This window comes from Pseudophryne corroboree, chromosome 4 (assembly GCF_028390025.1).
Source record: "Pseudophryne corroboree isolate aPseCor3 chromosome 4, aPseCor3.hap2, whole genome shotgun sequence".
Classification (NCBI taxonomy): domain Eukaryota; kingdom Metazoa; phylum Chordata; class Amphibia; order Anura; family Myobatrachidae; genus Pseudophryne; species Pseudophryne corroboree.
The window spans coordinates 91,617,010-91,636,062 of record NC_086447.1 but is presented as its reverse complement, the minus strand read 5'-3'; the positions used below and the strand labels follow the sequence as shown (position 1 = coordinate 91,636,062).

Here is a 19,053-nt window from a genome sequence, read left to right as displayed (position 1 = left end):
TATGTCTGAGTCTTCCTCTTGCTGTTTTCAAGTGCAAGTCCTATATCAGGTTTTAGCAATTGTGTAGGTTATTTGTAATACCCATCTAAGGATTTTTTATGATTTTTGAGTGTACTGTAGATACACTTTAAGCTTTGTATTCCTACGTGAGCAGACTCAACATAATATTTTTATTGCTGGTTAAAAATAACCATCCACATTTTTATTACCAGTTATTGATTTAAAGTATCTAAAATTGATTTGTAACTGGTCTTACATTTAAATGATTTTTATGTCAACAGCCTATAATTACTTTGTATATATAGTGTATAGGTCTCCCATATACAATAAACAAAAAGGAATGGACCACCAGCGCTTGTTGTTATTAATTAAATGTAGAGAGTCTTTCAACGGATGTTATTCTTCAAACCACCAACAGGGATGTTTTCAATCAGAATATTTCTTGTTTGATGTACCTCACTCACCGCTGTACAGTGTAATTTCCTCCTATCAAGGTATCTTTTCCTTATACAATTGGGGTCAGCATGACATAAATTCTTACACCTTTATAAGTAACGGAAGATAGCTTTTGGATATACCTTACTCACCGACGTCAGGTGAGTTTTCCTCCTATAAAGGTATCTTTTCCTCTAGCATACACATCAACATCTATAAAGCGCATATGGTCATGAACTCACCATTAATCTACGCCCTATGTTCATCCAAAGGTTTCTTTATAACTGCAGCGTATATCACTCCCAAAAAACAGCCAGTAGGATTTTGCAATAAAAATATGGATAGGAATTCTGGATTCTTCGTAAAAAGTTGATTTAATTCATAAAACAAAGATATCCATTCATAAAATACACTTAAAAAGTTCAGGGATTACATCACTCCACTCCATAAGGAACTCAGAACATCTACCACTCTGCCAATAAAGTCCCCAAAGATCCCTTTGAGAAGGACAAAAGGTGAATATTACGGGTATATGATCTTACTCCTTCTATGGATGGGGATGTGTCCTCCCTCTAACTGGTATCACCAACGCGTTTCGGAAATGTTTCCTTCCTCAGGGTGTCCTACTGGCTGTTTTTTGGGAGTGATATACGCTGCAGTTATAAAGAAACCTTTGGATGAACATAGGGCGTAGATTAATGGTGAGTTCATGACCATATGCGCTTTATAGATGTTGATGTGTATGCTAGAGGAAAAGATACCTTTATAGGAGGAAAACTCACCTGACGTCGGTGAGTAAGGTATATCCAAAAGCTATCTTCCGTTACTTATAAAGGTGTAAGAATTTATGTCATGCTGACCCCAATTGTATAAGGAAAAGATACCTTGATAGGAGGAAATTACGCTGTACAGCGGTGAGTGAGGTACATCAAACAAGAAATATTTTGATTGAAAACATCCCTGTTGGTGGTTTGAAGAATAACATCCGTTGAAAGACTCTCTACATTTAATTAATAACAACAAGCGCTGGTGGTCCATTCCTTTTTGTTTGTTGTTCTAAATTATTTCAAGTGTTGGTACCCTTGAGAAGGGACCTCAGCTGCAGTTGTTTTTGGCGCAAACAATAACATCATCTACTGAGAATTCTCCCACATACAATGTCTATGTTATGTATCATTTTAAGTAAATTTTAAATGTTTACATTTGAAGCTAAAGAATGACTCTGGTGGGACTCGAACCCACAACCTTTGAATAACTACAACCTACTAGAAGTCCAATGCGCTATCCATTGCGCCACAGAGCCACTGAAGCAGCAAGCGTTTGTATCGACAGTACAACTTGTAGAATACTTTCATGTTTTAAAAGCTACAATCTGTGATGAAACAAATCTATTATGTCTTTCTTTTTTCAGTAGGATGTATATACAGAGTATTGTAGAGTAAGAGCCAAAATTTTATACTGATTTCAGAAATAGCATCCTCATTGTGTGAGGTGCAAAAAAATGTGGGGACAATTGCACCCTGTGTGAAATAGTAACTGTTTATTGCAATACAAACTAAAGACCAAAATATGTTCTAAAATGTATTTAATGTTTAGAGTGCTTAACAGTGTAGATATTCATCTTATTTCATACTATCATGATAATGTTGCTAACCTGTGTCAGATATTTCCAACATTCCTCTTGAATGCAACATCCCTGTCTGAGTTTTCCGGCAGCTGATTTCGAGTGCAAGTACTATATCAGGTTTAAGCAATTATTTAGCTAATATGTGATAACCATGTAAGGATTACAGGTAAAAAGGATTTAATGTTTCTTGAGTGTAGATACCCTTCAAGGTCTGCATAGCTAGCTGAGCAGACTCAACATTGAATTTGGTTGCTGGTTAAATATAACAATAAGCATTTTTGATCAGCAGTTATTGATTTAAAGTATCTAAAATTGATTTGTAATTGGTGATCTTACATTGAAAAGATTTTTATGTCACCAGCCTATCATTACTTTGTATATATATATATATATATATATATATATATAGTAAATAAGTCTCCTGTATACAATGTCTACGTTATGTATTATTGTAAGTAAAGTTTAAATCTTTGCATTTGAAACTAAAGAACTACTCTGGTGGAATTCGAACCCACAACCTTTGAATAACTACAACCTACTAGAAGTCCAATGCGCTATCCATTGCGCCAGAGAGCCACTGATGCAGCAAGCGTTTGTATCGACAGTACAACTTGTAGAATACTTTCATGTTTTAAAAGCTACAATCTGTGATGAAACAAATCTATTATGTCTTTCTTTTTTTAGTAGGATGTATATACAGAGTATTGTAGAGTAAGAGCCAAAATTTTATACTGATTTCAGAAATAGCATCCTCATTGTGTGAGGTGCAAAAAAATGTGGGGACAATTGCACCCTGTGTGAAATAGTAACTGTTTATTGCAATACAAACTAAAGACCAAAATATTTTCTAAAATGTATTTAATGTTTAGAGTGCTTAACAGTGTAGATATTCATCTTATTTCATACTATCATGATAATGTTGCTAACCTGTGTCAGATATTTCCAACATTCCTCTTGAATGCAACATCCCTGTCTGAGTTTTCAGGCAGCTGATTTCGAGTGCAAGTCCTATATCAGGTTTAAGCAATTATTTAGCTAATATGTGATAACCATGTAAGGATTACAGGTAAAAAGGATTTAATGTTTCTTGAGTGTAGATACCCTTCAAGGTCTGCATAGCTAGCTGAGCAGACTCAACATTGAATTTGGTTGCTGGTTAAATATAACAATAAGCATTTTTGATCAGCAGTTATTGATTTAAAGTATCTAAAATTGATTTGTAATTGGTGATCTTACATTGAAAAGATTTTTATGTCACCAGCCTATCATTACTTTGTATATATATAAATATAGTAAATAAGTCTCCTGTATACAATGTCTACGTTATGTATTATTGTAAGTAAAGTTTAAATCTTTGCATTTGAAACTAAAGAACTACTCTGGTAGGACTCGAACCCACAACCTTTGAATAACTACAACCTACTAGAAGTCCAATGCCCTATCCATTGCGCCACAGAGCCACTGATGTATCATATTTTTGTATCAACAGTACAATGTGTTGAATACTCTTATGTTTTAAATGACACAATCTGTGATGAAACTAATCTTTTTATTTTTCTATTTTTAAGTATGCTGTAAAGAGAGTATCGTAGAGTGAGAGTAAAATTTTTGTAATGATTTCAGAAATAGCTCCCACTTTGTGTGAGGTGCAAATCAATATGGGGACAATTGCACCATGTCTGATTGAGTGTTTGTTGCAAAGAAACTGAAGACAGAAACATTTTGGTAACATTTATATAGGTTTTGTATTTTTACCAGTATAGATATTTATATTAATTTATATTATAATAATTACATGGCTATCGAGTGTCAGATATTTATAACATTTCTCCCAAATGCAACAGCTATGTCTGAGTCTTCCTCTTGCTGTTTTCAAGTGCAAGTCCTATATCAGGTTTTAGCAATTGTGTAGGTTATTTGTAATACCCATCTAAGGATTTTTTATGATTTTTGAGTGTACTGTAGATACACTTTAAGCTTTGTATTCCTACGTGAGCAGACTCAACATAATATTTTCATTGCTGGTTAAAAATAACCATCCACATTTTTATTACCAGTTATTGAGTTAAAGTATCTAAAATTGATTTGTAACTGGTCTTACATTTAAATGATTTTTATGTCAACAGCCTATAATTACTTTGTATATATAGTGTATAGGTCTCCCATATACAATGTCTATGTTATGTATCATTTTAAGTAAATTTTAAATGTTTACATTTGAAGCTAAAGAATGACTCTGGTGGGACTCGAACCCACAACCTTTGAATAACTACAACCTACTAGAAGTCCAATGCACTATCCATTGCGCCACAGAGCCACTGAAGCAGCAAGCGTTTGTATCGACAGTACAACTTGTAGAATACTTTCATGTTTTAAAAGCTACAATCTGTGATGAAACAAATCTATTATGTCTTTCTTTTTTCAGTAGGATGTATATACAGAGTATTGTAGAGTAAGAGCCAAAATTTTATACTGATTTCAGAAATAGCATCCTCATTGTGTGAGGTGCAAAAAAATGTGGGGACAATTGCACCCTGTGTGAAATAGTAACTGTTTATTGCAATACAAACTAAAGACCAAAATATTTTCTAAAATGTATTTAATGTTTAGAGTGCTTAACAGTGTAGATATTCATCTTATTTCATACTATCATGATAATGTTACTAACCTGTGTCAGATATTTCCAACATTCCTCTTGAATGCAACATCCCTGTCTGAGTTTTCCGGCAGCTGATTTCGAGTGCAAGTCCTATATCAGGTTTAAGCAATTATTTAGCTAATATGTGATAACCATGTAAGGATTACAGGTAAAAAGGATTTAATGTTTCTTGAGTGTAGATACCTTTCAAGGTCTGCATAGCTAGCTGAGCAGACTCAACATTGAATTTGGTTGCTGGTTAAATATAACAATAAGCATTTTTGATCAGCAGTTATTGATTTAAAGTATCTAAAATTGATTTGTAATTGGTGATCTTACATTGAAAAGATTTTTATGTCACCAGCCTATTATTACTTTGTATATATATATATATATATATATATATATATAGTAAATAAGTCTCCTGTATACAATGTCTACGTTATGTATTATTGTAAGTAAAGTTTAAACCTTTGCATTTGAAACTTAAGAACTACTCTGGTGGGACTCGAACCCACAACCTTTAAATAACTACAACCTACTAGAAGTCCAATGCGCTATCCATTGTGCCACAGAGCCACTGATGCAGTAAGCGTTTGTATCGACAGTACAACTTGTAGAATACTTTCATGTTTTAAAAGCTACAATCTGTGATGAAACAAATCTATTATGTCTTTCTTTTTTTAGTAGGATGTATATAGAGAGTATTGTAGAGTAAGAGCCAAAATTTTATACTGATTTCAGAAATAGCATCCTCATTGTGTGAGGTGCAAAAAAATGTGGGGACAATTGCACCCTGTGTGAAATAGTAACTGTTTATTGCAATACAAACTAAAGACCAAAATATTTTCTAAAATGTATTTAATGTTTAGAGTGCTTAACAGTGTAGATATTCATCTTATTTCATACTATGATGATAATGTTGCTAACCTGTGTCAGATATTTCCAACATTCCTCTTGAATGCAACATCCCTGTCTGAGTTTTCCGGCAGCTGATTTCGAGTGCAAGTCCTATATCAGGTTTAAGCAAATTATTTAGCTAATATGTGATAACCATGTAAGGATTACAGGTAAAAAGGATATAATGTTTCTTGAGTGTAGATACCCTTCAAGGTCTGCATAGCTAGCTGAGCAGACTCAACATTGAATTTGGTTGCTGGTTAAATATAACAATAAGCATTTTTGATCAGCAGTTATTGATTTAAAGTATCGAAAATTGATTTGTAATTGGTGATCTTACATTGAAAAGATTTTTATGTCACCAGCCTATCATTACTTTGTATATATATATAGTAAATAAGTCTCCTGTATACAATGTCTACGTTATGTATTACTGTAAGTAAACTTTAAATCTTTGCATTTGAAACTAAAGAACGACTCTGGTGGGACTCGAACCCACAACCTTTGAATAACTACAACCTACTAGAAGTCCAATGCGCTATCCATTGCGCCACAGAGCCACTGATGTATCATATTTTTGTATCAACAGTACAATGTGTTGAATACTCTTATGTTTTAAATGACACAATCTGTGATGAAACTAATCTTTTTATTTTTCTATTTTTTAAGTATGCTGTAAAGAGAGTATCGTAGAGTGAGAGTAAAATTTTTGTAATGATTTCAGAAATAGCTCCCACTTTGTGTGAGGTGCAAATCAATATGAGGACAATTGCACCATGTCTGATTGAGTGTTTGTTGCAAAGAAACTGAAGATAGAAATATTTTGGTAACATTTATATAGGTTTTGTATTTTTACCAGTATAGATATTTATATTAATTTATATTATAATAATTACATGGCTATCGAGTGTCAGATATTTATAACATTTCTCCCAAATGCAACAGCTATGTCTGAGTCTTCCTCTTGCTGTTTTCAAGTGCAAGTCCTATATCAGGTTTTAGCAATTGTGTAGGTTATTTGTAATACCCATCTAAGGATTTTTTATGATTTTTGAGTGTACTGTAGATACACTTTAAACTTTGTATTCCTACGTGAGCAGACTCAACATAATATTTTCAGTGCTGGTTAAAAATAACCATCCACATTTTTATTACCAGTTATTGATTTAAAGTATCTAAAATTGATTTGTAACTGGTCTTACATTTAAATGATTTTTATGTCAACAGCCTATAATTACTTTGTATATATAGTATATAGATCTACCATATACAATGTCTATGTTATGTTTCATTTTAAGTAAATTTTAAATGTTTGCATTTGAAGCTAAAGAATGACTCTGGTGGGACTCGAACCCACAACCTTTGAATAACTATAACCTGCTAGAAGACCAATGCGCTATCCATTGCGCCACAGAGCCACTGAAGCAGCAAGCGTTTGTATCGACAGTACAACTTGTAGAATACTTTCATGTTTTAAAAGCTACAATCTGTGATGAAACAAATCTATTATGTCTTTCTTTTTTCAGTAGGATGTATATACAGAGTATTGTAGAGTAAGAGCCAAAATTTTATACTGATTTCAGAAATAGCATCCTCATTGTGTGAGGTGCAAAAAAATGTGGGGACAATTGCACCCTGTGTGAAATAGTAACTGTTTATTGCAATACAAACTAAAGACCAAAATATTTTCTAAAATGTATTTAATGTTTAGAGTGCTTAACAGTGTAGATATTCATCTTATTTCATACTATCATGATAATGTTACTAACCTGTGTCAGATATTTCCAACATTCCTCTTGAATGCAACATCCCTGTCTGAGTTTTCCGGCAGCTGATTTCGAGTGCAAGTCCTATATCAGGTTTAAGCAATTATTTAGCTAATATGTGATAACCATGTAAGGATTACAGGTAAAAAGGATTTAATGTTTCTTGAGTGTAGATACCTTTCAAGGTCTGCATAGCTAGCTGAGCAGACTCAACATTGAATTTGGTTGCTGGTTAAATATAACAATAAGCATTTTTGATCAGCAGTTATTGATTTAAAGTATCGAAAATTGATTTGTAATTGGTGATCTTACATTGAAAAGATTTTTATGTCACCAGCCTATCATTACTTTGTATATATATATAGTAAATAAGTCTCCTGTATACAATGTCTACGTTATGTATTATTGTAAGTAAACTTTAAATCTTTGCATTTGAAACTAAAGAACGACTCTGGTGGGACTCGAACCCACAACCTTTGAATAACTACAATCTACTAGAAGTCCAATGCGCTATCCATTGCGCCACAGAGCCACTGATGTATCATTGCAAAAAGAAAATTGAAAACCTGACCAGTGCGCAAGTAGCTGCCTATGTGAATCGGCTGATGCGGAGCGTCACCTACACTCCCATAACACAATACAATACCACAAAGATCATCAGCCTTGATTCCCTTGGCGCTCAAGATTACAGTCCAAAGGTCCTCTGACTCACAATGGGAGTCATATGATCAGAAGCCTTTAAAAGACACAAAACAACACCTCATAGGGCAATATAGCCAATTCTTCTATATGAAAGAAATAGTGATAAGTGAGGACTCCTACCCCTTGGAGTGGTCTACTTTTGGGTAGACAATACCGCATGTGATATATCTAGTAATACGGCCCACACTGGAAACTCCACGTGTTCATCCTCCAAGAGAAGAGATAATCCCACAATAGTATAATACTGTTTTTAATAAAAATAAGCAATAAAAGACAATAACAGTGATGCTAGCCTCTCACCCGGTGAGTGGTCTACTCCAATAAGGGCAGACAAATGAGCATGAGAATAGAAAGTCCAGGCGTCCCTGCAAGCTTCAACAAACACCAGGCTCGGGTCAGGACCACTGCTTTCTCCTTCCGCCAACGCGTTTCGATACTTCCTGTATCTTCGTCAGGGCATGAAGGAAGTGATGGCTCCTTGGGTTTTTATACCCTTTATAATCATGGTCTAAAAAACCTATTACCAGACATAGACTACTAACTCTAAAACAATCCTATGATAACAATATTGCACAATCCCATATCAGTGGTCAGTCCATGATTTCAAACTCTCTCGAGTCATGGTGATGGATTAACTTTAGCCGGTTATGCCCGCGAAAACACTATATCGAACAACCCTCTAACTTCCTGTTTCCACCGGAAGTGACGTATCATGCGTTCCACCGCGGCAATCGATGTTTGTTGGTCATCCTCCTTCCTGTGTGTACCGGAGGTGACATCCTCTGCGTTTCACGATATTTGACAGTCATCCTCCTTTTTCAGATTATCCGTCTATATGGAATAAAGGAATGACGGATAATCTGAAAATATTTCCGTATAAGATATCATATGTGAACTAAACAGTAGCGGAAGTCTGGTGAACACACGAGATGCCGGTGAAACGCAGAGGACGTCACCTCCGGTACATACAGGATGACTGTCAAATATCGTGAAACGCAGAGGATGTCACCTCCGGTACACACAGGAAGGAGGATGACCAACAAACATCGATTGCCGCGGTGGAACGCATGATACGTCACTTCCGGTGGAAACAGGAAGTTAGAGGGTTGTTCGATATAGCGTTTTCGCGGGCATAACCGGCTAAAGTTAATCCATCACCATGACTCGATAGAGTTTGAAATCATGGACTGACCACTGATATGGGATTGTGCAATATTGTTATCATAGGATTGTTTTAGAGTTAGTAGTCTATGTCTGGTAATAGGTTTTTTAGACCATGATTATAAAGGGTATAAAAACCCAAGGAGCCATCACTTCCTTCATGCCCTGACGAAGATACAGGAAGTATCGAAACGCGTTGGCGGAAGGAGAAAGCAGTGGTCCTGACCCGAGCCTGGTGTTTGTTGAAGCTTGCAGGGACGCCTGGACTTTCCATTCTCATGCTCATTTGTCTGCCCTTATTGGAGTAGACCACTCACCGGGTGAGAGGCTAGCATCACTGTTATTGTCTTTTATTGCTTATTTTTATTAAAAACAGTATTATACTATTGTGGGATTATCTCTTCTCTTGGAGGATGAACACGTGGAGTTTCCAGTGTGGGCCGTATTACTAGATATATCACATGCGGTATTGTCTACCCAAAAGTAGACCACTCCAAGGGGTAGGAGTCCTCACTTATCACTATTTCTTTCATATAGAAGAATTGGCTATATTGCCCTATGAGGTGTTGTTTTGTGTCTTTTAAAGGCTTCTGATCGTATGACTCCCATTGTGAGTCAGAGGACCTTTGGACTGTAATCTTGAGCGCCAAGGGAATCAAGGCTGATGATCTTTGTGGTATTCCACTGATGTATCATATTTTTGTATCAACAGTACAATGTGTTGAATACTCTTATGTTTTAAATGACACAATCTGTGATGAAACTAATCTTTTTATTTTTCTATTTTTTAAGTATGCTGTAAAGAGAGTATCGTAGAGTGAGAGTAAAATTTTTGTAATGATTTCAGAAATAGCTCCCACTTTGTGTGAGGTGCAAATCAATATGGGGACAATTGCACCATGTCTGATTGAGTGTTTGTTGCAAAGAAACTGAAGATAGAAACATTTTGGTAACATTTATATAGGTTTTGTATTTTTACCAGTATAGATATTTATATTAATTTATACTATAATAATTACATGGCTATCGAGTGTCAGCAGTGCCAGATTAAGGTCCACATGGGCCTGGAGCTGAAATGTATGAAGGGCCTATTGTGTGACTTGGCAGGAGGTGTGACAAGCACTGCTGTGGGGGTGGTCAAAATAGGGGGTGTGGCCTGTGCCATGGGTGTGGCTATCTCTATCGAGGTCATAGCTAGTGCCATCAACCATTTAATAGAGGAGCAGAACAACAGACCCATACATACAGTAGTCATCTAAGTGGGAACTTTGAAGTGGGGGTATGGGAAATGAAACGGGATTGCTGTTGCGTGTGCCTAAAAAGGGGACATGGCCACTGAAAAGGAGTGTGTCCTTAAAAGGATATGCATTAGTGTGCCCCCTCCCCTCCTAGTCTGTATATGCATTAGTGTGGGTAGACTCTATATCCCCAGTGCCTTAAGGACCCAGATGTGACATCAGCTGAGGGCGGAAGTTGTCTTATGCCGTTACAGCATTTGAATTTTTTTCCCCAATCTAGGTTTGTTGTAAAGGGGGGGGGTTGGCTCCATTGTACCCTCGCGGGCTCGCGTCACTCGCCACACTTTGGGCCCGGACTCACTTCACTCAGCACAGGTTACAATTCCAATAGACGGTGACGTTGACCCAGTGTATTATGGCAATGGTCCTTTCAGCAAAGGGGGTCTAGGCACTACCAATTAATGTGCCCCCTTATCCTCCCAGTCTGTATATACATCAGTGTGCCCCCTCCCAGTCTGTATGTGTGTCAGTATGCTCCCCCTCCCCTCCGGTCTGTCAGTCACATTACAACACATAGTAGCACCCCTTATACATGCCAGGTAGAACCCTTTATACACATTGCGCCAGGCAGAGACCCTTTTTATACACATTGCGCCATGCAGAGACCCTTTTTACACACATTGCGCCAGGCAGAGACCCTTTTAATACACATTGCGCCAGGCAGAGACCCTTTTTATATACATTGCGCCAGACAGAGACCCTTTTTACACACATTGCGCCAGGCAGAAACCCTTTTTATACACATTGCGCCAGGCAGAGACCCTTTTTATACACATTGCGCCAGGAAGAGGCCCTTTTTACACACATTGCGCCAGGCAGAGAGCCTTTTTATACACATTGCGCCAGGCAGAGACCCTTTTTACACACATTGCGCCAGGCAGAGAGCCTTTTTATACACATTGCGCCAGGCAGAGACCCTTTTTACACACATTGCGCCAGGCAGAGACCCTTTTTATACACATTGCGCCATGCAGAGACCCTTTTTACACACATTGCGCCAGGCAGAGACCCTTTTAATACACATTGCGCCAGGCAGAGACCCTTTTTATATACATTGCGCCAGACAGAGACCCTTTTTACACACATTGCGCCAGGCAGAAACCCTTTTTATACACATTGCGCCAGGCAGAGACCCTTTTTATACACATTGCGCCAGGAAGAGGCCCTTTTTACACACATTGCGCCAGGCAGAGAGCCTTTTTATACACATTGCGCCAGGCAGAGACCCTTTTTACACACATTGCGCCAGGCAGAGAGCCTTTTTATACACATTGCGCCAGGCAGAGACCCTTTTTACACACATTGCGCCAGGCAGAGACCCTTTTCATGCACACTGCGCCAGGCAGAGACCCTTTTTATACACATTGCGCCAGGCAGAGACCCTTTTTATATACATTGCGCCAGGCAGAGACCCTTTTTACACACATTGCGCCAGGAAGAGACCCTTTTTACACACATTGCGCCAGGCAGAGACCCTTTTTACACACATTGCGCCAGGCAGAGACCCTTTTTATACACATTGTGCCAGAAAGAGACCCTTTTTACACACATTGCGCCAGGCAGAGACCCTTTTTATACACATTGCGCCAGGCAGAAACCCTTTTCATACACACTGCGCCAGGCAGAGACCCTTTTTATACACATTGCGCCAGGCAGAAACCCTTTTCATACACACTGCGCCAGGCAGAGACCCTTTTTATACACATTGCGCCAGGCAGAGACCCTTTTTATACACATTGCGCCAGGCAGAGACCCTTTTTACACACATTGCGCCAGGCAGAGACCCTTTTCATACACACTGCGCCAGGCAGAGACCCTTTTTATACACATTGCGCCAGGCAGAGACCCTTTTTACACACATTGCGCCAGGCAGAGACCCTTTTTACACACATTGCGCCAGGCAGAGACCCTTTTTACACACATTGCGCCAGGCAGAGACCCTTTTTACACACATTGCGCCAGGCAGAGACCCTTTTTACACACATTGCGACAGGAACCCCCTTTATTTTTACAATGAACCAGGTAGCCTCTTTTATACATTGTGACAGGTAGCCAGCCCAGAGAGAGAGAGAGGGAGGGGGGGGGGGGGGAGAGAGAAGGGGGGAAGGAGAGGGGGGAAGAGAGAGGAATAGTCTGTGCGTGTCACTTACCAGCATCAGCACCGGCTCCAGTTTGTCCCCCTGGCTCCATGTTGCACAGTGGTCTTTCACTTTACTTCTGCCCAGCATAAAGCAGGGCAGAAGTGAGTCGCAGCAGAGGTGCGGAAGACAGCTGCTAGCGGCTGGGGTGGGGTGGGGTGGGAAGGGGAGCTGGACAAAGCAGTGTGCGGTGCGGGAGGCGGCTAGCGCGCGTGCGGCGTGGGAGATGGTGTGCGGTACGGGAGGCGGCCCGTACGATGTTTGTGGAGAGGCGGCCAGCGTGGTGCGGGAGGCGGCCAGTGGGGTGCGTGCGGCCAGTCAGCGCGGAGGTGGTGCGGCTATTACGTTGTGGTGCCTCTACTTCTCCTCTGGCCTGGCCGTCCTTCTCATCAGCAACACTGAAGTCAGTGGGGAGGAGCTTAGAGAGGAGAGTTGCTCCTCCTCCTCCTCCCCGGCCAGGCACTGCAGTTGAACAACCTGTGGAGAGGAGAGCGGCCCTCCTCCTGCTTCGGGAAGATTTACACACTGTCGGCGGGGGCACTGTGTCGTGGCAGCATACAATGAGTCAATGTGATTCATTGTAATGCTGGCGGTTTTGGGCCTCTTCACTGCGGTGGGCAGTGGGCCTATTTTCAATGGGGGGCCTGGAGCTGCAGCTCCATCCGCCCCATTGTTAATCCGGCCCTGAGTGTCAGATATTTATAACATTTCTCCCAAATGCAACAGCTATGTCTGAGTCTTCCTCTTGCTGTTTTCAAGTGCAAGTCCTATATCAGGTTTTAGCAATTGTGTAAGTTATTTGTAATACCCATCTAAGGATTTTTTATGATTTTTGAGTGTACTGTAGATACACTTTAAACTTTGTATTCCTACGTGAGCAGACTCAACATAATATTTTCATTGCTGGTTAAAAATAACCATCCACATTTTTATTACCAGTTATTGATTTAAAGTATCTAAAATTGATTTGTAACTGGTCTTACATTTAAATGATTTTTATGTCAACAGCCTATAATTACTTTGTATATATAGTATATAGATCTCCCATATACAATGTCTATGTTATGTATCATTTTAAGTAAATTTTAAATGTTTGCATTTGAAGCTAAAGAATGACTCTGGTGGGACTCGAACCCACAACCTTTGAATAACTATAACCTACTAGAAGTCCAATGCGCTATCGAGCCACTGAAGCAGCAAGCGTTTGTATCGACAGTACAACTTGTAGAATACTTTCATGTTTTAAAAGCTACAATCTGTGATGAAACAAATCTATTATGTCTTTCTTTTTTCAGTAGGATGTATATACAGAGTATTGTAGAGTAAGAGCCAAAATTTTATACTGATTTCAGAAATAGCATCCTCATTGTGTGAGGTGCAAAAAAATGTGGGGACAATTGCACCCTGTGTGAAATAGTAACTGTTTATTTCAATAAAAACTAAAGACCAAAATATTTTCTAAAATGTATTTAATGTTTAGAGTGCTTAACAGTGTAGATATTCATCTTATTTCATACTATAATGATAATGTTGCTAACCTGTGTCAGATATTTCCAACATTCATCTTGAATGCAACATCCCTGTCTGAGTTTTCCGGCTACTGATTTCGAGTGCAAATCCTATATCAGGTTTAAGCAATTATTTAGCTAATATGTGATAACCATGTAAGGATTACAGGTAAAAAGGATTTAATGTTTCTTGAGTGTAGATACCCTTCAAGGTCTGCATAGCTAGCTGAGCAGACTCAACATTGAATTTGGTTGCTGGTTAAATATAACAATAAGCATTTTTGATCAGCAGTTATTGATTTAAAGTATCTAAAATTGATTTGTAATTGGTGATCTTACATTGAAAAGATTTTTATGTCACCAGCCTATCATTACTTTGTATATATATATATATATATATATATATTCTATAGCAGCCGGCACTTCCATTCAAATGTAGCAGCTTCGCCCCGTGCCTGGATATCAAACAGCAGATAAATCCCAAAAAAACGGCACTGGAGGCTGATGTATGCAAATCAACTTGTATTCAAGGTAGACGTGACGTTTCGGAGCTTGCGCCCCGTCCTCAGTACCAAATACAGACAACAACATATATAGACAAAACAGACATTTAAATACCTTACATTAAGGCGCCCGTCCTCGCTGCCACACGCCGGAGTCCACACTTCCTGTCCTCATCTCACGTCACATCCTGTTCTGCAAACGTAACCGTTGCCTTGGACACGCGGGACGTGCGTTCCACCGTTACCATGGACACGCTTAGCATGCGTGTCACAGATCATATTGCGGCTCGTATAATGCAGGGGGTAGATCCGTGGGTCCAGGAAGGTGACTCTCATCGTGGGTAAGGGGTGAGACGGGCTGAAAAAATTAAAAACATATGAATATACAAATTCACAGTGACATAACCATACACTGAGTGGAAATGCATTGGATTACTTATGCCATATAATATAACCTAAATACCATACCAATTACCACCTACAGAGATCGATCCAAGACATATTAAAGACAACTTATTATAAATAAAGATATCTAAGCACTATACCCTTTAAACAAATCTAAAGTAAATTCCAATTGATCTTATCATTTAGACCACCCGGGGAGAAGGTATTCAATCTCATTATCCATCTGGACTCTTTTTCCAACAGGACCTTTGCTCTATCACCTCCCCTTAAAGTAAGGGGTACATGGTCAATCCCAAAGTATCTGATGTCATCCAGGGTGTGATGTGCCCTCTTAAAATGACGCGCTACAGGTTGGTCTATGGGTTTGCCTTCAAGGGTTAGCTTGATGGCCGACCTGTGTGCTGCCATCCTCTCACTAAGTTTCCGCGTGGTCTGCCCCACGTAAAACAAGCCGCACGGACAGACCACAACGTACACCACGAAAGAAGTGCTGCACGTGATAACGTGTCTGATGTTATATGTTTTATCAATGTGGGGATGTTTGAACTCTTTGCACACCACCATATATTTACAAGTAGCACATTTAGGGCATCTATAACACCCTGGTGCCTTATAAGAGACATTCGGGATGGCTTTATTACCCATCCCAGTAATGTCGGATTTGACCAGACGGTCCCTGAGATTACTGCCACGCCTGAATGCTGCAATGGGTCTAATTTCTTTAAACACTGGGAGGTCAGGGTCTGAGCTAACTAAAGGCCACAGTGCTTTAGTTGCTCTGCGTATTATGGGGCTAGCTGTGGTGAAGTCGCAAGCCCATGGTAAGATCTTTTGATTGCTCTTTTGTCCAGGTTGTAATAAATCTGATCTAGACATCGACATGATCTTTTGTTTTTGTTCTTCCAAAAGCTGTTTGTCATAACCCCGGCACTCAAACTTGGCAATCATGTCATCAAGTAATGGTGGTACTTTCTTAGCATCGCCCATAGACCAACCTGTAGCGCGTCATTTTAAGAGGGCACATCACACCCTGGATGACATCAGATACTTTGGGATTGACCATGTACCCCTTACTTTAAGGGGAGGTGATAGAGCAAAGGTCCTGTTGGAAAAAGAGTCCAGATGGATAATGAGATTGAATACCTTCTCCCCGGGTGGTCTAAATGATAAGATCAATTGGAATTTACTTTAGATTTGTTTAAAGGGTATAGTGCTTAGATATCTTTATTTATAATAAGTTGTCTTTAATATGTCTTGGATCGATCTCTGTAGGTGGTAATTGGTATGGTATTTAGGTTATATTATATGGCATAAGTAATCCAATGCATTTCCACTCAGTGTATGGTTATGTCACTGTGAATTTGTATATTCATATGTTTTTAATTTTTTCAGCCCGTCTCACCCCTTACCCACGATGAGAGTCACCTTCCTGGACCCACGGATCTACCCCCTGCATTATACGAGCCGCAATATGATCTGTGACACGCATGCTAAGCGTGTCCATGGTAACGGTGGAACGCACGTCCCGCGTGTCCAAGGCAACGGTTACGTTTGCAGAACAGGATGTGACGTGAGATGAGGACAGGAAGTGTGGACTCCGGCGTGTGGCAGCGAGGACGGGCGCCTTAATGTAAGGTATTTAAATGTCTGTTTTGTCTATATATGTTGTTGTCTGTATTTGGTACTGAGGACGGGGCGCAAGCTCCGAAACGTCACGTCTACCTTGAATACAAGTTGATTTGCATACATCAGCCTCCAGTGCCGTTTTTTTGGGATTTATCTGCTGTTTGATATCCAGGCACGGGGCGAAGCTGCTACATTTGAATGGAAGTGCCGGCTGCTATAGAATATATGTACTATGTCCTAGGACATCGTTTGCATGGCACTCAGGTTTGAACTTTGATACAGACTGTTTAGACACCTGATTTTAAACATACAGTGACATTCATATAGCTCTGTGTGGATTTGGCAGCTGTTGGACATTTTGACATCCTGTGTTGGGTCTCAGAGCTGATTGCTGGTGCTGCATATGTAACCAGTATCTACAATCAACAGCTATCCTATATATCATCAAGCAATTCTTAATATGGATAGCCAGCCTACTACAACACTTGATCCTATGGGGTGTCAAATTATGCAAGCCATGTCTCCTGGTGAGACTTTTGGGTATACACCAGCCCAAATTCAAAACATCTTATTTAAAGATACCACACCTATATCAGAACGCACCATGAAAGCCGATGATTACTTTTTTCAGCTCATGAAACTTAAACGTCGTGAGATAGATTTTTCATTACACGGCATGTCCTTATCGGACTATTACAGAGAACACAAAATACCTCGCGGATTCAGAGTGAGAAATGTCCCTACAATTGGACGACATAACCCAGAATTCATAAGGAAATGGATCGGGATACTGAATCGGTGTGGGTTCGATCTAATGATCTTAGTGATTGAGGAATCACACCGTGAATTAGAGGCGACAAAAAATAAAATCGTGGCCTTGGAGAAAGATAGAGACATCTTGGAAAAAGATACATCCCAAGATTGGATACTAAAATTAGAGAAACAATGTGATCAATACAGACGTGATTTACTGAAATTTAAACGCAATAAGAAATTTCTGGTTGACCAGGATTACGAAGAGAATAAGGTCTACCGTTGGTTGATGGGCACAGAACCCACTGGAAGAAGCAAAACTCCTGGACGTAGAAGACCATGGCAAAACCCCAGAAAGAAAGGCGACAAGAGAGATGGCTCCAGCAGTGATAGTGAATTTGCTATATCTGAATCCGAGGATAATTCACATCACAGCGCGGTCCCTTTAGACCAGAGTGGCCGGGATGGCAGTATGGGTACCGCAAGCCTCCCACCCGCCGGGGTGGCCAAAACAAAAGGTGTAAGAGCCGTAACGCTCAAGAAGAACACCTAGTCTTTAATCTGTCCAAGAGATCTTTTTCAGACATCGAGATACAGGTCCTTAACAAGGGCCTTAGCTTCGTTCCAACCAACGGTCATGATCCATTTAATTGGTCTCGTGACCTACACAATTTTTCACGTAAGCTGCGTTTGAAAGAACATTTCCAAAATTCTCAGTTAGCTCAAACTCCATCAATATTTGATCCATTTCTCTATAAGGCCTCCAGGTCACATTTCGATCCGATTTCACAAAATGCCTCAATTAAGACGTTTAGTCGTCTAATGGATGATTCGGTAGCAAGATTTATAGCAGCTCCTGCAAAATTCAAGTTTAACCTATCCCGGGAAGAACGGGTGGCCCTGGATAAACTTTCTGCCTATCAGGATATTGTTATTCGGCCCGCCGATAAGGGTGGGGCCATCGTTATCCTTGATTTAGAATATTACAGAAATGAAATCAATGGTCAACTCTCGGAAGCAGGGGTATATAAAAAGCTAAGAGCCAATCCTGTTTCAGAATATCAGAAGGAACTGTTTGGGATTCTTAAACAAGCTACGGATCAAAACCTACTACCAGACAAAGTGACAAAAGCATTGTATGTGAGTTCCCCAAAGAATCCGATACTTTATACTTTGCCCAAGTTACATAAGCACGCTACCCTTCCACCGGGAAGGCCTATCATTTCCGCGAGGGACTCTCTTTACCAGCCTGTGGCCCAGCTGTTGGATAGTATACTGCAGCCTTTATTGATGTCTCAGAAATCCTTTCTTAAGGATACTACTTCTTTTTTGCTTAAATTGCAGGAATACAATGAGGTTCCACCTCATACTTTGCTGTGTTGCCTTGACGTGTGCAGCTTGTACACGTCAATTCCACACGATGAAGGCATGCGGGCAATGAAATTGTTTCTGGATGCGAATTTGTCCCCTGAACTGTTTGACCATAAGCTGTTCCTCACATTACTGGAATTAACATTGCATCGCAATTATTTCTTGTTTGATGGCAATTTTTTCTTACAGCTACGGGGGTGCGCGATGGGATCATCGGTCGCA

General features: G+C 39.6%; 5 non-coding genes across 5 annotated transcripts; all 5 read right to left on the bottom strand.

Moving 5' to 3' along the window:
• Window positions 1–1,652: 1,652 nt before the first annotated feature.
• TRNAR-UCU (transfer RNA arginine (anticodon UCU)) lies at window positions 1,653–1,738 on the bottom strand. Its single transcript is given in 2 exon segments — window positions 1,653–1,688; window positions 1,702–1,738. It is a non-coding gene; the product is annotated as a tRNA-Arg (tRNA).
• Window positions 1,739–4,293: 2,555 nt separating this feature from the next.
• On the bottom strand, window positions 4,294–4,379 carry TRNAR-UCU (transfer RNA arginine (anticodon UCU)). Its single transcript is given in 2 exon segments — window positions 4,294–4,329; window positions 4,343–4,379. It is a non-coding gene; the product is annotated as a tRNA-Arg (tRNA).
• Window positions 4,380–6,074: 1,695 nt separating this feature from the next.
• Window positions 6,075–6,160, bottom strand: TRNAR-UCU (transfer RNA arginine (anticodon UCU)). Its single transcript is given in 2 exon segments — window positions 6,075–6,110; window positions 6,124–6,160. It is a non-coding gene; the product is annotated as a tRNA-Arg (tRNA).
• Window positions 6,161–6,932: 772 nt separating this feature from the next.
• Window positions 6,933–7,018, bottom strand: TRNAR-UCU (transfer RNA arginine (anticodon UCU)). Its single transcript is given in 2 exon segments — window positions 6,933–6,968; window positions 6,982–7,018. It is a non-coding gene; the product is annotated as a tRNA-Arg (tRNA).
• Window positions 7,019–7,812: 794 nt separating this feature from the next.
• Window positions 7,813–7,898, bottom strand: TRNAR-UCU (transfer RNA arginine (anticodon UCU)). The gene is given in 2 exon segments: window positions 7,813–7,848; window positions 7,862–7,898. It is a non-coding gene; the product is annotated as a tRNA-Arg (tRNA).
• Window positions 7,899–19,053: the final 11,155 nt, after the last annotated feature.